We start from the raw sequence: 18,326 nt of genomic DNA, 5'->3' as shown, positions 1-18,326 counted from the left end.
AGTCAACAGAGACCAAGACATCCTCTACAATCCCTTCGGGAGTCACGGTGGAGCGATCTGCTAGTTGCAGGACTGTCGAGGTCTTTCTCAAGGAACCCTGAAGGTTGAGTTTGAGCATGGTATCTCTGGTCATCACATTAATGGCAGCCCCTATATCAATCAACGTGTGGGGTATGATGGTGCCATTGATGTGGACATTAACTACAGGACTCCCAGGATCCAAATACTTTGGGCAGATTACTTTCCCCAACATAAGATCAGACAGTTGTCCTATGACGTTGATGGTTGAGGCTTCTCTTTTTTGCCTGCCTGGGTGTCTGAAACACTTTTCCTTAACCAGTTTGTTGTATATCGGTACATCTTTGATGGCTTGGAGAAGTGGTATTCTCACACACAACTACTTGAGTTCTCCCAGAAGCTCATCCTCCTCTGGGTTGGGTTGTGTGGTTGCTGTTAGTCTCTCAGGAAAGGGTGGAATGGCTTTTGGTTCACTTTCCTGTTTATCTTCCTCGTCCTCTGGGGGAGGAGGTTGGCGATCTGGAAGAGTCTTCCCAGATCACAGGTTGATCTCCTGGATCTCCACAGCATAGGTAGGGCATGTTGTTTCCCCAGTATATACCTGCTGGGCCTGTCGGTTGTTGGGATTCGGGTTCGGTTGAGCAGGCATTTGGGGTTGTCTTGGAGGAGCAGGAGGTAATGGTTGTGGTTGAGATGGTGGTGGAGGCAAAATGGCGGGAGGAGTATTGTACTGGGGCCTCCACCCCGGTTGAGGTGCATTCCACTGAGGCTGTGGCTGGGCATGTGAGTGAAACGAATGAGTAGTGGGCTGAGTATGGTACTGAGGTGCGTAAGACCATGGGGGAGGTACAGACCAGGAAGGATGAGCAGGGGGACCCCAGGAAGGCATATGAGCAGATTGGTTGGGGCTATAATAAGCTTGGGATGTCCCTTTCATCCCCTGCTGGTAAGGTCTCGGTCCATGTGGCCTCCTTTGGTTGAGGAAATAGAGAGGTTCAGTGGGCGCCTCTGTTCCTTGGTACATGGCTTTAAGCCCAGGTAAGGTTGGGCATTGGTTTGTGGGGTGGTCCTCCTCACAAACGAAACATACCTCTACCGAATGTAATGGGCACTCGTTCTTAGGGTGCTTCCTTGTACACCTAGGGCAGAAGATAGCCAAAGCCCTCTCAGCTTCCTCTTTCTTCTGCTGGATTCGGAATGTATCAAGTTGCATGGCAATGGTCTGTCTCACCTCGCTCTTGAGGTCCTCTAACTGATTTGAAAACTCATGTTTGGAGAAAGGAGTACTAGCTAAGAGGGGGTTTCCTCTACCTCTTTTCCGAGCTGCCCTAGAGTGGTTCCTAAACACAGTCTTTATATCCTCATAAGGTAGTTGGTAAATATATCCTCCAGCTAGCATGTGAAGGGTATCTAGAAGGTCTTCAGGGACTCCTCGGAGCAGGACCAACTTGAGAGATTCAGGGTCAAGTGTGCACCTGGCCCGTTTATAGCTAAGTTGGAACCTTTCCTCGTAATCTTCTAAAGACTCATCATTCCCCATGGTCATCCGAAAGATTTCTCCCTTGGCTTCCTTGGACCTACAGTAGTCCCGGTATTTGGTATTGAAAGCTTGCTGCATCTGAGCCCAAGTGGTGATACTGTTCAAAAAGTAAGCCCATGAACCAGCGTAATGCTGCATCCTTAAGGGTAGAGGGGAAGAGTTTAAGTTTTTGCTCATCATCGGTATAGTCATAGGTTCGACAAAGGACGGCAAACTCAAACAGGAAGGTATCGGGGTCTTCAGTAGTCAGTCCATGGAAGTGAGGTAAGGCGGAGGGGTTTATGTTTTTCATTTTCATGTCTCCATTGGTCTCTCAGATGGGAAAGGCACCTTCTATTCTCCCATCTTCTCTTCTATTGTCAGCCATGGCTTCAGATGGAGTGTTCTCTAACTCTTCTTCTGTTATAGGATCTTCGTATATCTCAGGAGGCTCGCCTATAGGTTCTTCTGGATCACTGTCACCAAAGAAGAGAGAAGGGTGACTCAGTGACGTGGTGGGGGTGTTGGGTAAGAATTTTCTTGTTTTATCTCGATTTCTACGAGGCATGAAATGGAAAGACTTTTGATTGCTTTTGTTCTTTTTTCCTGGTACCTGCAAAACTAAAATAGATTGAACTCAACTAACTATCTTGCTGAAATGGAAATGCGGAATTGAAATGAAAGCATGAAAGAACTAATCTATTTTGCTCAAATGAAATTGCAGGAATGAAATGCTAAGCTACGCTTGCGGAATTGAAATGCTAATCTATGCTTGCAGAAATGAAATTGCGGAATTGAAATGCTAATCTATGAAAGAAGGAAATGTCTATGCTACTTTTGCGGAAAGGAAATTGCAGAATGGAAATGAAATAAACTACTTTAGCAGAAGGCGAGAGTAGGAAAATAGAAGAAAAGCAACAATCACCAATACTCTGACGCTTCCCTGGAAACGGCGCCAAAAATATGGTGGGCTCCAGTATTGTAGCAATAATGCTACAACTCCTGGGACTCCCTTCTTTAATCTTATCAACCCGGTAGTTCGTAACAAACTTGGAAGCGACGGTGCTATATGCACAAGTACTAGCTCTTGCCGCAGCTGTCACTTGGTCAGCTGGCACAAGTCCGCTAGGAGCTTAAGCCAACTTCTATGAGCTCTTAGAAGAATCTTTTTAATTGATGGATATAAGCTAACTCGAAGGAAGCTAATCTAATTGCAAAAAAGGAAACTGAAAGTAAAAAAGAAACGCAAACCCTAGCAAACCCTAATTCTACTAGCTAGTCCTACTGACGCAAAGGAGAGCATGCAAACTACTGAAAGAGATGCCATTACTTCTATGAAGGTAAAATACATGTGTCTAGACTACCTCTATCTGAAGAAAACATCTTTTTGCATTTTTGTTCAAGTTGTTAGAATTAGCATGCTTGTGCTTTCAACTGGCTTTTTACTGTGCATAGGTGGGTCAAGGAGGAGAAATGCTTGGAAGAGGCCGGGAAGGTTCAGAGAGGGTCTAAGGAGTCCCTAACACCCTTCCAGAGAGTTTCACAAAGTTTGGATATCAAGAAACCTCATTTGTGAGCTTCTACGGGAAGTCTGCAGGGGTTCTACAGGATGTTCAGAAATTTCTACAGGATGTTCTACAATTGGATTTTGGATGATGGGTGAGTGAAAGAGGATGCATGAATGGATAGGGAGGTAGGATAGGGGTTTGTAATGACTTAGTGACAGAGAGATGAAGTGATGAGAGGGTGTGGAAAGCTATCTTGTCTTGAAGAGGGTAGAGGAAATGGAAGGCCAAGAAGGTAGGGTGACGTGGGTAAAAGAGTAGTTGTGAGACAAGGGATCTAACTTGGAGATGAGCAGTTGGCCTGGACGAAGCTTAGATGGACGAGAGAGTGATGGAGATGCACCGCATAGTGTAAACTTAACCAAATCAACCACGTCCTGCACATAATCAAAATATTAACTAATCTATCCTAACTGTTGATGAAACCAATGAACAACAACGTTATTTCTAAAGAGAACCACGTACAGTACTGAAACAAAGAAACATCCCAAGAGGTCTGAATGCATGAATAACTCTTACAAATGAAAACACTTCACCGAAGATCGCATGGGTAAGCAAAGTAAGGAACACAAATTAAAAAAATGAATTTATGAGCCCAGCCCATATAGAACAAGTAACCTCTGATCTTCCTTGAATGCCATGAAAAATTAAATGAAAAGATTGCTCAGTGCTAAAGAATTGATTACAAATCAAGTATGTCGTTCTTGTGGTACATGTTGAGCACAATAATCAATTCATAAACATGGAGAGACTTGGTAAAGTACATAGATGGAATTGGAATTAGTTAATTAGCATGTCAAAGTATCAGGGGCCCATTCCTTGAATTAATAAAGTTGCAGTGACCGATAAGTAGTACAAAGCTGAGTGATAATGTTGCCCATTCAAAGTTTGATTGAGAATTAATTCTCAGTATGAAAAAATATCAAAGCCCATTTTTAGGTTAAATATAGTTATAATGGTTAAGTTATTAGATTTAATAGTAGTATGGATAGGCATGCTAAAATAATCCCTCTTTGGTAGTGTAGATGATAGAATGATGGCTGACAGAAACTGCACCATTCCCTGTGTCATAGGGGAACAAAACTTTGAAACGATGCGTATACACTACGAAAGTAGTTGTTTATGCTAGGTGAAGAGTGTTGATTTTTGCAAGTGCATGTGCATAAAAATAAGGGATATGGTGGCTAGGAAATTATGATCATACTAAGAAACTGAAGGCAGAGAGCAGATGGAGAAATGAATTATGTAGCAAGGCTACAAAGTAGAGATAAATGTTATGTGTGGAACAACCAACCAGGTATTTATATTTATATGTAATACTAATAGGCATGTGTTTTCTCAGTCTAAAAATTGTATGAAAAGCAGAACAATTGGCCAAAGCAGGTGGTGGCTTGCATTTATAAGAGGTTCGTGCCTCTTGGCAAGTTGTGGCTTGCTAACTTAAAGAGGGTTGGGGCCTCCTATGAGAGGGTGCTCACAAATAAATTGATGTAATTAATTAGGATATTATATTAAATCATAATAATAAATAGATTGGTGGTTTTCTCCCTTTGGGTTTCCATGTAAATTCCTATGTCAATCTATGCATGCTGCTCAATCTAATAGTTTGTGTGTTTGAATAGTTTACATTTCTACTGATGTATTTTGATGTGAATGTTGACATGAGTAATTTCCAAGATTGAGAGAGAAAATAAGAATTTAGCTTAAAAATATAAAGACATCACTAATTGTTGATTCAACCCCCCCCCTCCCTCTCAATGATTCCTTATTCCAATAATTGGTATCAGAGCCAAGTTCCTTCAAGACAATTTTAACCACTGGAAGGTAGATCTATAAGGAATCATGTCTAGACAAGAGAGTAAAGATGCTTACTCACGTAAGATACCAGAATTTGATGACACAAACTATGCCTTTTGGAAATTCAGGGTGGAAGTCTATCTCATGTCCCTAGGGGTAGATGTTTGGACTTTGGTGTTGGTAGACTATGTTATCCCTGTAGTCCCTCATATAGATGCAGATCATTAAAAGGTGTATGGAAATAATGTAAAATATAAGAATGTAAATCTCTTCTGTTTTAGCCAATATGAACTTGTGAAGGTTCTGCATTGAAAGTCGGCCAAGGAAGTGCGGGACAAGCTTAATAAGAGTCATGAAGGAGATGAGAAATTTAATAAAGGAAAACTTCAAACATTTAGAATGAGATTTGAGAGGTTAAAAATTGGTAAAGAATAAATTCTAGCAGAGTATTGTTGGGACACAGGTATGAATGAATTTTTCACCCTTTTCCTACTTTAATTTATCAATCCAAGTGCGTATCCTTTCAAAGCAACGTGCAAGGTATATACAGGGGCAAGAGCACAATCCGTTCTGACCAAGGGTTCGTGATTAAGAGTCAAAACATTGCTGTAAAGCTAAACTAAATATAGAACTCTAGAAAAGCGATTACAAGAATTAAAGAGATGTAACAGCAAGCATGAAATACCAAATAACACACACACACACACACACACACACACACACACACACACAGACGCAACACCTGATCAGAAGAGCGGGCCTAGCTCTCTGATCAGGGCTGTGTTGGTCACAGTCAAGATTGGAACAACAAAATAGATGATACTTTATTAATCTGAAAAGGGTTATTACAATATCGATGGGGAGTCCCCCATTTATAGGAATAACCTGTCTTTTATACATAGTGAGGGAGAAAAACCTCTTTCCCAAAAACATGGTAACCATATACCCAGAAATTTACATTAGTTTGGAACGACACCAACACCACCAGATAGACCAGATCAACGAGAGGTCCAAGAATGGTTCAGGGATCTGCGAATCCAACTGTGTGGCCTCCTTATGGATGGTTGTTGCTGTGAATTGCGGATATGCTGTGGGATGTTAAAGCATTGGTTCGTGTTCTCCAGAAACTGTGGTCAAACATACATTTTAGTGCTGGGAATAGGAAAAACCTCACGACTTCATTAATAAAATATTCCAATAGACAAGACAAGAGGTATTTACCTTACAAATTTAGCATAGTAAACATGGGTAAATAAGTGCAAAAAGGTCAAAAATGGTGATGGAAATGCAACAGAAAGATAGCCCGATTTGGTGCCCAACATCTCCCCCCAACTATCCTTCTGCATGCCCTCATGTAGTTCATCGCCTTCGCAGGTTTGGATTTTGCAGACTGTAGGCTTCCTGAAGTTGAGCGAGATCATACTCTCCGACCATCTCTATCCCTAGAACTTTAAAGCCATCTGAAAGGAGGACTTCCTTCCGCCAGTCTCCTAGAACATTATACGTTGGGGTGTAATTTTCTACTGGAAGCTAGATGGTAGGAAACTGAAACCGGATTCCTATCCACTGAACCCCGCATGTTCGGACACATGCCGATACCTGGGCACACTGGGGAGCACTCGTGCAAAATTTGGTGCCCCAAAAGGTTCCCTGTTCCAGGCAGCTGTAGGTGACATCATCCACCTTTTCTGACAGAAATCAAGGGTCTCATCTTGAAATGTGACTAATTGTCTGACACAAAGATCAAGGCACCAATTTTGTGTCCTCATCATTCTGTCTCTATTACCCTCAATTCCTAAAAAGGTGTTGTGTTTAGTGAACATGGTGATTGACCTCTCATGTTCTCCTCTTACTATAAATGCCTTTGTAACCTGATTGGATTCAAATGTGTTAAAAGCCTTTTTCCAGCTGATCTGATTGAAAGTGTAAGAGGTGAAGGCCCTTAAATGAATGTCCCCCACATATGGGACTAGGTTAAATTCTCTATCCAGGCAGAGTAGATACCCATGCAGGTAAAAGTCACACATCAAATGCTGAGTTGGCACATCATGGATCCTCATTATTCGGAGGAATTGTACACCATCCTCTATCTCATAACTAAGCTCGTTTTTGATCCTCTCCATGCAAAATAAAAGAAAACATTCATGCAAGAATAAAGAATAACAAGAAGCAGGGGGGCGACATGCCATCACCTCTTGTGCCAAATTAAACATCTTCTCCTTATCAATTTTCAACTCTGCCACTTACTTTTCCAGCTGCTCCATCTTGAGCTGTTGCTTTGCATGCCTTAATCTCATGACATCTATACACTATGCATATTAAAAAATGGTTGTGGAAGCTCGTTCTTGAGTTCTTCTGACCTCATTTTGATACCGAGCTGCAGTGGATTTCCAAGTCTGCACTTCGGCCGTTAAGGCATACTCACAGTGGTTGTGGCTATCTAGTCCACCTGAGTCTCTACTTCTACTCCTATGGCCTTGGACTTTTTAGCTTGTCACTTGTATTTCTTCATCCACTTCTGCATTTTGTGTACCTGCTTCCTTAGATTCCTGACCTCCATCTTAAGCTGCATTGTCTCTTTAAATTGCAGTTGGTACATTTGCTTGACAGGGAGTCTTTGTTGTTCACACAGCTCTACCCATTCCTGTTTAACCAAAACTTCCTCAGTTTCAGCAGCTGGAGGTAAATCCCCCAGGACAGCTTCTGCCGTGTCGACTCTCAAGTTTTCCTCCACTGCCCATTCTTCTTCAATTATATCTTGATTCATGACCTTCTCGCCTGGCTTTCCCACTGGCTCATTCGTCAGGACCACTTCGCTTGGTCCCTCCTCTTCACCAACGGCTACTTCCTCTTGTTGCACACTCACCGTGACTGGTGGTGCCCTTGTAAGATGCTCTCATGCTAATGTGTCTGTTGGAATCCTTCCTGGTTCCCCAGCCTTAGGGATCTCTACCTCTTTTCTCCTTTCAGGCTCCGAAGTGCCTGTTGCTTGAGTAACATCCACCCCACACGGTTGTGGCCTTTGTGATAAATTCAAAGTTAGAGGAATGGTGAGATATTCTTCTGTGCATCGAGGGGAAAGAGCTAACCTTGCTCCTCTTGAGATAGAGTAGAGAAAGTAGAACTGGCAGGAATCTTCAGTGTTCAGTCCCGAGGTTGACGCTGGTTCTTGTCGGTCAGCGCCAACCTCATGCCCTAGTTCTCCTAGAGCTTCCTCCATGGGTTCCATGGCTTCTCTAGCTCTGAGCCCTTCTTGTCCTCGTTCCTCCTCTTCCATTGGTTCTATGTTCGGGGTGGTCATGATCTCTTCTTCATTCGGGTTATCCTCCTCCATCGGCTCCATGGTGGCAGGAGGTCCTTGTAGGGTACCCTCGGTCGCAATATCAACCAATTCGCCTGTTCTTGCTTGTTGTGGTACTACCTCTATGGTTTTCATGCTATCAATTTGCTTGGCTAGTTCCACAGTCGAGGCTGGTTCTTGTGGGATATCCTCAGCCGTGGTACTAGTGGGCCTCTCTGTGTCAACTCCCACATCTTCCATTAGTTCCACGGTTTCATCTTGCTCTTGGGGAGTAGCCTCTTCTTCAAATTCTTCATCTTCCATCTCCATCTCTTCTGGTTCCTCCTGGTCAACATAATCATCTTCTCCTACATTTTCTTCCTCCATGGCTTCTGGTTCATCTTCCTTGGCAGCCACAATGGCTGCTACTTCTTCCTTTATGGAATCCTGAAATAGTTCTCACGGGATTGGGATTTGTCTGATGGAATTCACTACTAACCGCTGAACCAACCCATGGTGGGTGATGACCGCTAATGCTTGTCACGACCCTTGAGCTGAATGTTCCATCAAATGAAGGCTTCTCAGGAAAAATTAAGGCATATTCAGTGAGAAAACCTCTTCTTGGGGAAATTGCAGGTGAGATGGTATTTGAATATAGTGGAGTATCTCCCCTCACAAGTTATATATTTTATGATGAACTCTGTTACTCCTCCCCATGGATCCGGTAGGGAGTTTCAGTTGTGTCCCTGACCCTTCTACACGATGCTTTCTCCTGCTTGCAAAAGGCTTCAGGAAACTCTGGAAGGGTAGTCCTTCTTGAAAACCATCGCTGTTTGTTTTGAGGGAGTCCGCTGACTTCTGCAATGGCTTCCTCTGTCATAGGGATTTCAATTCTGAGGACCCGAGAGCTTTCTTATCCCAGGTTGAGTGCAAATTCTGCTGCAATTTCTTCGTTCGATCCTCTCAACCTGTCAAAGTAAACGTTCCAACCTATGTTCTCAAAGACTTGTCATACCTCCTGATTGTTCCAAACTCTCGTTGTATCTTCTGGCTCATGCCGCACAGATCATCCACCCATTGCTATAGAGGCGAGATCAACAAAATGAATATAGTTAGCTGGCAGGTGTCATGCGAAAAGAGTCATTAGTGCAGACACAACCGACCTCCCTAGAAGCAAAAGCTTTCTAGTGACAAACAAGACAAATAAAGCTACCTTTCTCTAAACATGCATTGCAAATACAAGTAATCAGGGGATCTTTAACATACCTTTAGTCCAACGTTTTGTAGTAGTCCAGCCTCACCGATCCGGATGAGCTCCTTCTTCTCTTCGAAACCTGCATTCACTAACAAGCCAAAAGATTAAATAGCACCTGATAAACTCATAAAACAATACATATCTATCATATAGACCAAGGAGTATATGAAACAAACCATGAATAACAATCTGTTGAGAAAAATAAGTTCATTTGCATTAAAAGGTAACAAAAGGAACCATTACAACCTGAGCCTTGGTGTTGTGCAAGTCCCTCCTAGGGTCCAACAAGAGTTTTCCTTTACTTTGATCAGCTCACCCACTCTCAAATAAGGCTAGGAAAGGATGTGAATCTCTCCTCTCAAGCTTTACAAGGGAGTCCTAATTCCAGCAGCATCTACCCTTAGGAATGTTCAGCTTTCAACCTCTCTCCCTTTGGCCCAATGCCTATATTTATAGTGCTCTAGAGGAAGTTATTCAGGTCCACCATCAATGGGATAAGCCCCTCTTTGGATGGGATAGCTCCCCTCTTGATGGGATAAGTTCCTCTTTGGTAGGGATACATGAACCATCTGGAGGTGCTCCATACACGTCAAACAAGCTTCTAGAATGCTCTAGAAATGACCACAAGTAACTTTTTTAGAGTGAAACTTGTGCCTTTTGACCTTTACAGGAGTACGCACCCAATGCTTTACAGACAGAGAGTACAAGTACGTAGGTATTGTGAACTTGGGGTGCGTACACGCAGGTAAGGCTAAGAGAAACTGCGGACCCAGAGATATATAGATTTTTAATGACTTTCTCTCTTTCTTGGAGTTTGACATGGAGAGCATAGGTATGAGGCTTGCCAAGGAGGATAGTATGATAGTTGATGGAGCCATACTAACTGCAAATAGTCATGGTGACAAATTTTAGTGTAACAGATTGCCCCCTAAAGTGCGAAGCCTGTAGTAGATAAGGGTTTCATATTTTCTAGGAAGGGTGAAGTACTTTATCATTTCAAGGATTATCTTGTGGAGAGCCCAGTCGGAACCTGCAAATATTCAACACAAAATACATATATAAGATCATATCATCACTGAGGTAGGCATTCCCATACTCAAATTGAAAACTTTAACTAATTGACTATGTACTACTTTGATACAGGAATGATTCTGCAGTACATCATAATCATAGACTTTTGTAGACACAGTATGGACGTAGCCATCTGTTTATGATTAGTCTACTGTATAATGAATACAAAACTCCTCGCAGCCTGGATGGTGGAAACTAGATCCAGGGTCTTCATTTCTACTTCCCGAACAGGTACGATTCTATCCATGCGAATAAATGAGTTGATGTCGAACATGGTAGAAACCACTTGATTACCAGTCAATGATGTAAACTGTTAACAAGCGTGAGAGAGACCACCAGTGATGTCAATGGTTCTCAAAGTACCCAGTACAATCCATGAGATGTGAATGAATGAGTTGATGTCGAACATTTCACGGAATCCTTCGATCGAAAGTCAATGATGTAAACTGTCGTCAAAGGCGAGAAACCTGCCATTGATGCATGCAGACTTCAAGGTACTGACGATTCCTAGGTCATATTTCTAGATAATGTGTTGATGTCGATAGAAAGCGACCTGTTGCAGGCAAGCCCACAACACGAAATCAAAGATCAAGTTGAAGAAATGTAGCTGTAAGGACTGACTCAGGGATGGTCAAAATGGATGATGAGTATTTTGCAGATGAATGTTTATTGCAGAGACCTCTTGAACAAATAACGACATGACAGATGGCTTGGTGACATTTGACCCAAAGTTAATACCCGGCTAAAGACTTTCAATGTGGCTTGATCAACTGTGAGGCAAAGGATTTCCCAACCTAGGTGAATGAAAAGTGTCGTGTTCAAGAGTGGTAATAAGGCTTCTTCTGAGACAAAAGATAACAAATGGGCTCATTTTTCTCTCTTTTCCCACATCATTTCTGGCAAGTACCTCTTTATTTTTTACAAGCTTGAGGAGGATAACATATGCTTGATTATAAGCTCATCCTTCGGATGAGTCCAACTTAGTTTTGATTCGAACCCTAAGAAGGAGTGGTCTGTTCCTGTTTGTAATCGAACAGGTCCTTCACTGTGAAATTTTAACAAGTCCAGTATAGGAGAAACTCAGCGTTTTTCATTTTTAGAGAGTCTGAAAAAACTAAAGAAGACTCCAGGTTGAACTTTTTCGTAAAGTTGTGTCTCCCAAGCCCAAAAAAGTATAAAATAATACTTGAGAGAACTGCTTAGTCTTGCGACCAAGGAGTACTTTCATGATTAGTGCCTCTGACCTGAAAAGTAAAAAGCAATCAAGGACACGTCGTTTTATTTCCAGTATCGAGTTTGAAACGACAAAAATCCGGCAATCTTTTCATGTTTTTACGGTCAGAAAAGAGCTATAAGAGGACCGTCTTTTAATTCCGTTTTAACGAGTGTAAAAGAAATGCTCGGCAATCTTTTCATGTTTTAGGAGTCAGAAAAGGGCTTAAAGAAGACTCTGAGGTTTCACTTTTTCGTAAGTTTTAACGAGTTCGAAAAAGGGATAAAAATGTACTCATGGTTTTCACTTTTTCGTAAGTTTTAATGAGTTCAAAAAAATGATAAAAATGTACTCATATGGCCGACTTTCAATTTAATTTACGAGCAGGAAAAGACGGAAAGAACTCGGCATTTTCATTTGTTTTACGAGAATGAAAGATAGCAAAATAATCTTGGGATTTTCATGAGTTTAACGAGTCTTGAAAATAACTAAAATTGACTCGAAATAGGTTTCATTTTTACAAAAGCTTGAAACAGGGAAAATCTATGCTTCAAAGTAGTTTCATTTTTACACAAGCTTTGAAACAGAGATAAAACTGTGCTTGATGCCCCCTAAGCATAACTGCTAGAGTGCATGCCCCCCCAGCTTCATTTCATTCAATCAGTTGGATGAAATGAAGGTTGAGTTCCGAGATCATTTGAAAGACTCGACCTAAACTGTAAGAAAAATATGCAAAAAACTTAAATAACTAACCTAAATATACAACTTAACATTTATGAGATCTAGTCAAACTCTCGACTCAAGTAGAGGAGGATTTGTTTCATTTTTTAACGAGCTTGACACAGGAAAAGAACTATGCTCGGATTCAGTTTCATGTTTACGCAAGCTTGAAATGAAAAACTATGCTTGTTATAAGTTCGCATGCCCCCAGCATAATGATGCCAATCAAGGTACATGCCCCCCAAGCTTCATTGCATTCAATGAGGTGGATGGAATGAAGCTTTACTTTCAAGATCTTGGAAATACTTGTGAGAGTTGTTTCATTTTTTAGTGAGGTTGACACAGGAAAAGAACTATCCTCAAAACTCTTGTTTCATTTTTTAAACAAGCTTGACACAAGATAAGGAATTATGCTCATAACTACTCTCTACAATCTACCTAACAAAAAACATTACTCTAAAAACCTTGATTCATTTTTTAACGAGCTTGACACAAGACAAGGAACTATGCTCTAAAATCCTTGATTCATTTTTTAATGAGCTTGACACAAGACAAGGAACTATGCTCATGACTACTCTCTACAATCTACCTACTTAACCTACCCTCGTTTCATTTTTTAACGAGCTTGACACAAGACAAGGAACTATGCTCAAAAAGTTCGCATGCCCCCAGTATAATGATGCAAAGCGAGGTACATGCCCCCCAGGCTTCATTGCATTCAACCAGATGGATGGAATGAAGGTTTACTTTCAATATTTAACTTGAAAAGGGAGTTGTTTCATTTTTAAGGAGGTTGACACAAGAAAAGAACTATCCTCATACCTGATTCATTTTTTAACGAGGTTGACTCAGTAACAGGAACTATCCTCAAACCCTACTTTCTACAATCTACCTAGATATCCTAAAATCTACCTGATTCATTTTTTAATGAGGTTGACTCAGTAAAAGAACTATCCTCATGCTAGCCTGTTTCATTTTTTAACGAGGTTGATACAAGAAAAAACTATCCTCGTACACACTGATTCATTTTTTAACGAGGTTGACACAGTAATAGGAACTATCCTCTGACACCCTGTTTCATTTTTTAACGAGGTTGATACAGGAAAAAACTATCCTCGCACTCACTGATTCATTTTTTAACGAGGTCGACACAGTAAAAGGAACTTTCCTCGTACTCACTGATTCATTTTTTAACGAGGTCGACACAGTAAAAGGAACTTTCCTCGTGCACACTGATTCATTTTTTAACGAGGTTGACACAGTAAAAGAAACTTTCCTCATGCACACTGATTCATTTTTTAACGAGGTTGACACAGTAAAAGGAACTTTCCTCATGCACACTGGTTCATTTTTTAACGAGGTTGACACAGTAAAAGGAACTTTCCTCAAACCCTCCTATTTCATTTTTTAATGAGGTTGATACAGGAAAAAAATGAAAGCTGGTCTACAGTCACAATACTGCCATTGTGAGGGAAAGACATCACGCGAAAGAGTGTCGATACGACAGCTTTCATTGCATAAACATAGTCTCGCCCAAGGAGTAAATTGAAATCCAAGGGACCTCGAACTACCATAAGATCAATACAGACAGTTTTACCTTCCAAGGTAATGGAAAACTTAGGAAGGATCCCTAAAGGTTCACTAATGGTTTTGTTAAAAGCTTTCAGATTCTGCGTAATAGGCGCAAGCTGAGGGGAACCCAAAGCTTTCCAAACAGTTGAGGATAAAATACTAACAGAAGCACCTTCATCTACCTGAGTACGATGTATGTCCCTACCACCAGCCTTGACAATGATTTGGAAAGGGATGGAGGAAGGAAGACGAGGTTCTGTCAGTCTATTCCAATCAAAGGAAAAGACCTCAGTACTTGGAGGGGGTTCTGTAGAAACAGGTGAAATGCCCCTCGGCATAGAAGAATCTGATGTAACAAGAAGAACCTGAGCGGTATGAAGTTCACTCTCTAAAGGGAAAGTGGGATCGACCGAATGTGAAATTGAATCGACCACTTGATCAACTAATGGATCATCAACCTGAGTGACATGAGTTTCACTCTCCAATGGAAGAGTGTGATCGACTGTACTTGAATTTAGATCAATCACTCCGTCAGTTGATGGTAGGTTGGGAGAAAGTTTACGGTAACCAGTTGGAAATTCTTGCTGTGGAACAGTAAGGTTTTCCAACAATGTTGAGGCTTCATCCATGTGAGGGCAAATGTGATTTTGATGACTCCCTTTGCATAACTTACAAGGAAACCTAACATTACCCTTTTTCCCAGGAACCTGACTATCACTAGTTGATGGATCAATGGAAAGTTGATGAGATTTTTCTGACCATACTTCCAAGACCTTTGGTATACCAGGACAATTAACAAGGAAGTGGTCACCCTTACAAAGCCTGCAAGGGTATTTGGGTTTACGATGCATGTTGGAGTTTTCCTCAACACAACTAACACTTACAGTCGTGGTTGGTTGGTTGACCTCTTTCTTATCTTGCTTCTTCTTCTTCTTCTTCTTCTTCCCTTTCTTCTTCTTCTTAGCCTCCTGGTTACTAGCATCAAGGCTTTTACCAGGCGAAGAGGAAGAAAAATTAGGCGAAGAAGGTAAAGGGTCAACAGAAGGTTGGTGATGTTGAGATGGTGAACTTTGTTGAGGTGAAGCATCCAGTTGAGATGGAACAATTGGAGTATTTTGGGCCAACGAAGTTGAAAATAACCATATTGGTAAACCTATTGTAAATCCAGGTAATGACAAAGTAGCCATATAAGGAGGACCAACATTTCCAAAGTAAGGAAAAGTACTAGGATTCTCGTTAGGAGGGGTTCCTAGGTTGGTAAATTTTGGAACATTTGCCATTATATTCAACTTCAGTGAATTTTATTAACAATTTTTAAAACTAAAATTAATAATTCACAATTCACACCTAACAATTAAAATTCACAATTCACACCTATGGTCTCTAAAAGTAAAAACAAACAAATTAACACGCGCTATCAAATCTAGGAGTCAAACCATACACAAACAGTAACCTTCCGGACCAAAAACACTAGTTGGGGATGAAATCCAACATCGCAGAATTCAGTATAGAAGTGGCGGGTGGAACAGTTACCCCGGCAACCTGCTTAATGAATAGACTGGACCAAGTTCCTCCACTTTAACCGTCTCGAGTCAAGTGAACCCCCCAGAAAATCCAAGTGAGTCTAGCCGACGTCTGCTCCAGGTACAGTGGGATCTTCCCTCCACCGTCACCTTGGGTAGAACCCTAAAGATAAAAGTCAATAAGGTCACCAACAGCAACAAATACACCTGGGGGAACAGTCTACGACCCGATAGCACGCAAGGGCAGAGTAACAAGTTCGATCCCCTTGCCGGCTCCTTGACAATAATCCAAGGTTTACCAACAAGTGACCCCAGGCTCCTCGATAATAATCCGAGGTTTACCTTTTGTAGTACGTGCGTATCTGGCGTCTTTCCCAATGAAGGAGGATTGATCCCCTCACTGGTTCGGACACAGTCTCGTGCTTCTCCTTTAAGAGGAGCTTTCCCAGAGCATAAATGTAACAGTTGGATTTATCCTACCACAAGATGAGCTACTTGTTTGGTTTTGCTGTCTTAGAGAGTTAATTACTCTCCTACTCCAAGACATTAGCCTAAGCTATGTTGGTGTATCAGAGCCCTATAAATGTAAAAATTACTAGATGAATTTTAATTAAGCGCTGTGTTATTAAGGCTGTTATTACTCAAAGGGGTAAATGGATACGAAACCAATGGTGTTATGACCCGACTCAACTAAATGCAATCGAATATGATAATGTAATCTTTTCAATTCGATGAATCCCAACTAAAGTAAGGAGAGAGTTTCCATTCACTTCCAACAATGCAAAAAATTGATCACTAAGAGAAAATATAACAAATTCTCTAATGCACTAATTTTATCAAGAAAAACTAATGCAAATCAATTCCAAACCATTTTTTTTTATTTTTATTTTTGTGTAAATTCAAATCAAAGAAAACTGATCTAAATCTACGATTGATTTTTCAGAATGTAAACTATGCACAATTCACTTGAAAAGTATGCAAATGTAATCTATGCACATTTTTCATTAATATTCTGAAAATGAGAATTCTAATTATGCAAATGTGATCTATGCAAGAGAATTCTCAAGCACAAGATGATTTTAATGTAATCTAAGAATCAATCAAGTGCAAGTCGAGAAAATTGGGCGAGAGTTCCAAAGATCAAAAATAAAAACACTCAAAGGCGATTAACATTCATACACAATTTAGCCCCCCCCCGGCGAATGAGGGGGAAATTTTTTTGCAAAAACAAAAGCAAAAAGATGCAAAATTGTGAAAAGACTGAGACCACCCTCCAAGTAATGACCAAAGGAAATCAAATTAAGAATTTCTCAAAAAAGAGACTTAAAACACCCAATTGATGAAAGCTTAAAGCAGGAATGCTAATGAAACAAGCTTAGGTGAAGATTCATGGCAGGTAACCAGTGGATCTGGGCAGTAAAAACAACTTAAAAACAAAATCTAAGAGGCAAAAAGGAGAAAATTGAAATTTTCTCAATTTTGACAGGGTACACAGGCGACCTGTTTGCACAGGTGCGGGTACGCTCTGTGCAAAAAGCGACAGTGCGTACAGGTACGCACTGTGCTCAACTCAGAGGCTGCTTACTTCTAGCAAAACAAAGAAAAACTAAAATCTAATTTAACCCTAAGCTAGCCCACCCAAATACATAGTCAGACAGCCAAAAATCAGAAAACAAACGACTTTTCTCAGATCAAAAGTTCATACAAAGGAAAAAACATTCACATCAATGGATTCCTCAGTATGGTCGCCATTTTGTCATGCGGAAAGAGTCATTAGTGCGGACACAACCGACCTCCCTAGAAGCAAAAGCTTTCTAGTGACAAACAAGACAAATAAAGCTACCTTTCTCTAAACATGCATTGCAAATACAAGTAATCAGGGGATCTTTAACATACCTTTAGTCCAACGCTTTGTAGTAGTCCAGCCTCGCCGATCCGGATGAGCTCCTCCTTCTCTTCGAGACCTGCATTCACTAACAAGCCAAAAGATTAAATAGCACCTGATAAACTCATAAAACAATACATATCTATCATATAGACCAAGGAGTATATGAAACAAACCATGAATAACAATCTGTTGAGAAAAATAAGTTCATTTGCATTAAAAGGTAACAAAAGGAACCATTACAACCTGAGCCTTGGTGTTGTGCAAGTCCGTCCTAGGGTCCAGCAAGAGTTTTCCTTTACTTTGATCAGCTCACCCACTCTCAAATAAGGCTAGGAAAGGATGGGAATCTCTCCTCTCAAGCTTTACAAGGGAGTCCTAATTCCAGTAGCATCTACCCTTAGGAATGTTCAGCTTTCAACCTCTCTCCCTTTGGCCCAATGCCTATATTTATAGTGCTCTAGAGGAAGTTATTCAGGTCCACCATCAATGGGATAAGCCCCTCTTTGGATGGGATAGCTCCCCTCTTGATGGGATAAGTTCCTCTTTGGTAGGGATACATGAACCATCTGGAGGCGCTCCATACACGTCAAACAAGCTTCTAGAATGCTCTAGAAATGACCACAAGTAACTTTTTTAGAGTGAAACTTGCGCCTTTTGACCTTTACAGGAGTACGCACCCATTTCTTTACAGACAGAGCGTACAAGTACGCAGGTATTGTGAACTTGGGGTGCATACACACAGGTAAGGCTAAGAGAAACTGCGTACCCAGAGATATATAGATTTTTAATGACTTTCTCTCTTTCTTGGAGTTTGACATGGAGAGCAGAGGTATGAGGCTTGCCAAGGAGGATAGTATGACAGTTGATGGAGCCATACTAACTGCAAATAGTCATGGTGACAAATT

The sequence above is a fragment of the Pinus tabuliformis genome, chromosome 7, assembly GCF_031772625.1.
Source record: "Pinus tabuliformis cultivar Carrire ecotype Pingquan chromosome 7, CPIR1, whole genome shotgun sequence".
Classification (NCBI taxonomy): domain Eukaryota; kingdom Viridiplantae; phylum Streptophyta; class Pinopsida; order Pinales; family Pinaceae; genus Pinus; species Pinus tabuliformis.
The sequence above is the reverse complement of the archived record's forward strand: the minus strand, read 5'-3'. Positions refer to the sequence as shown.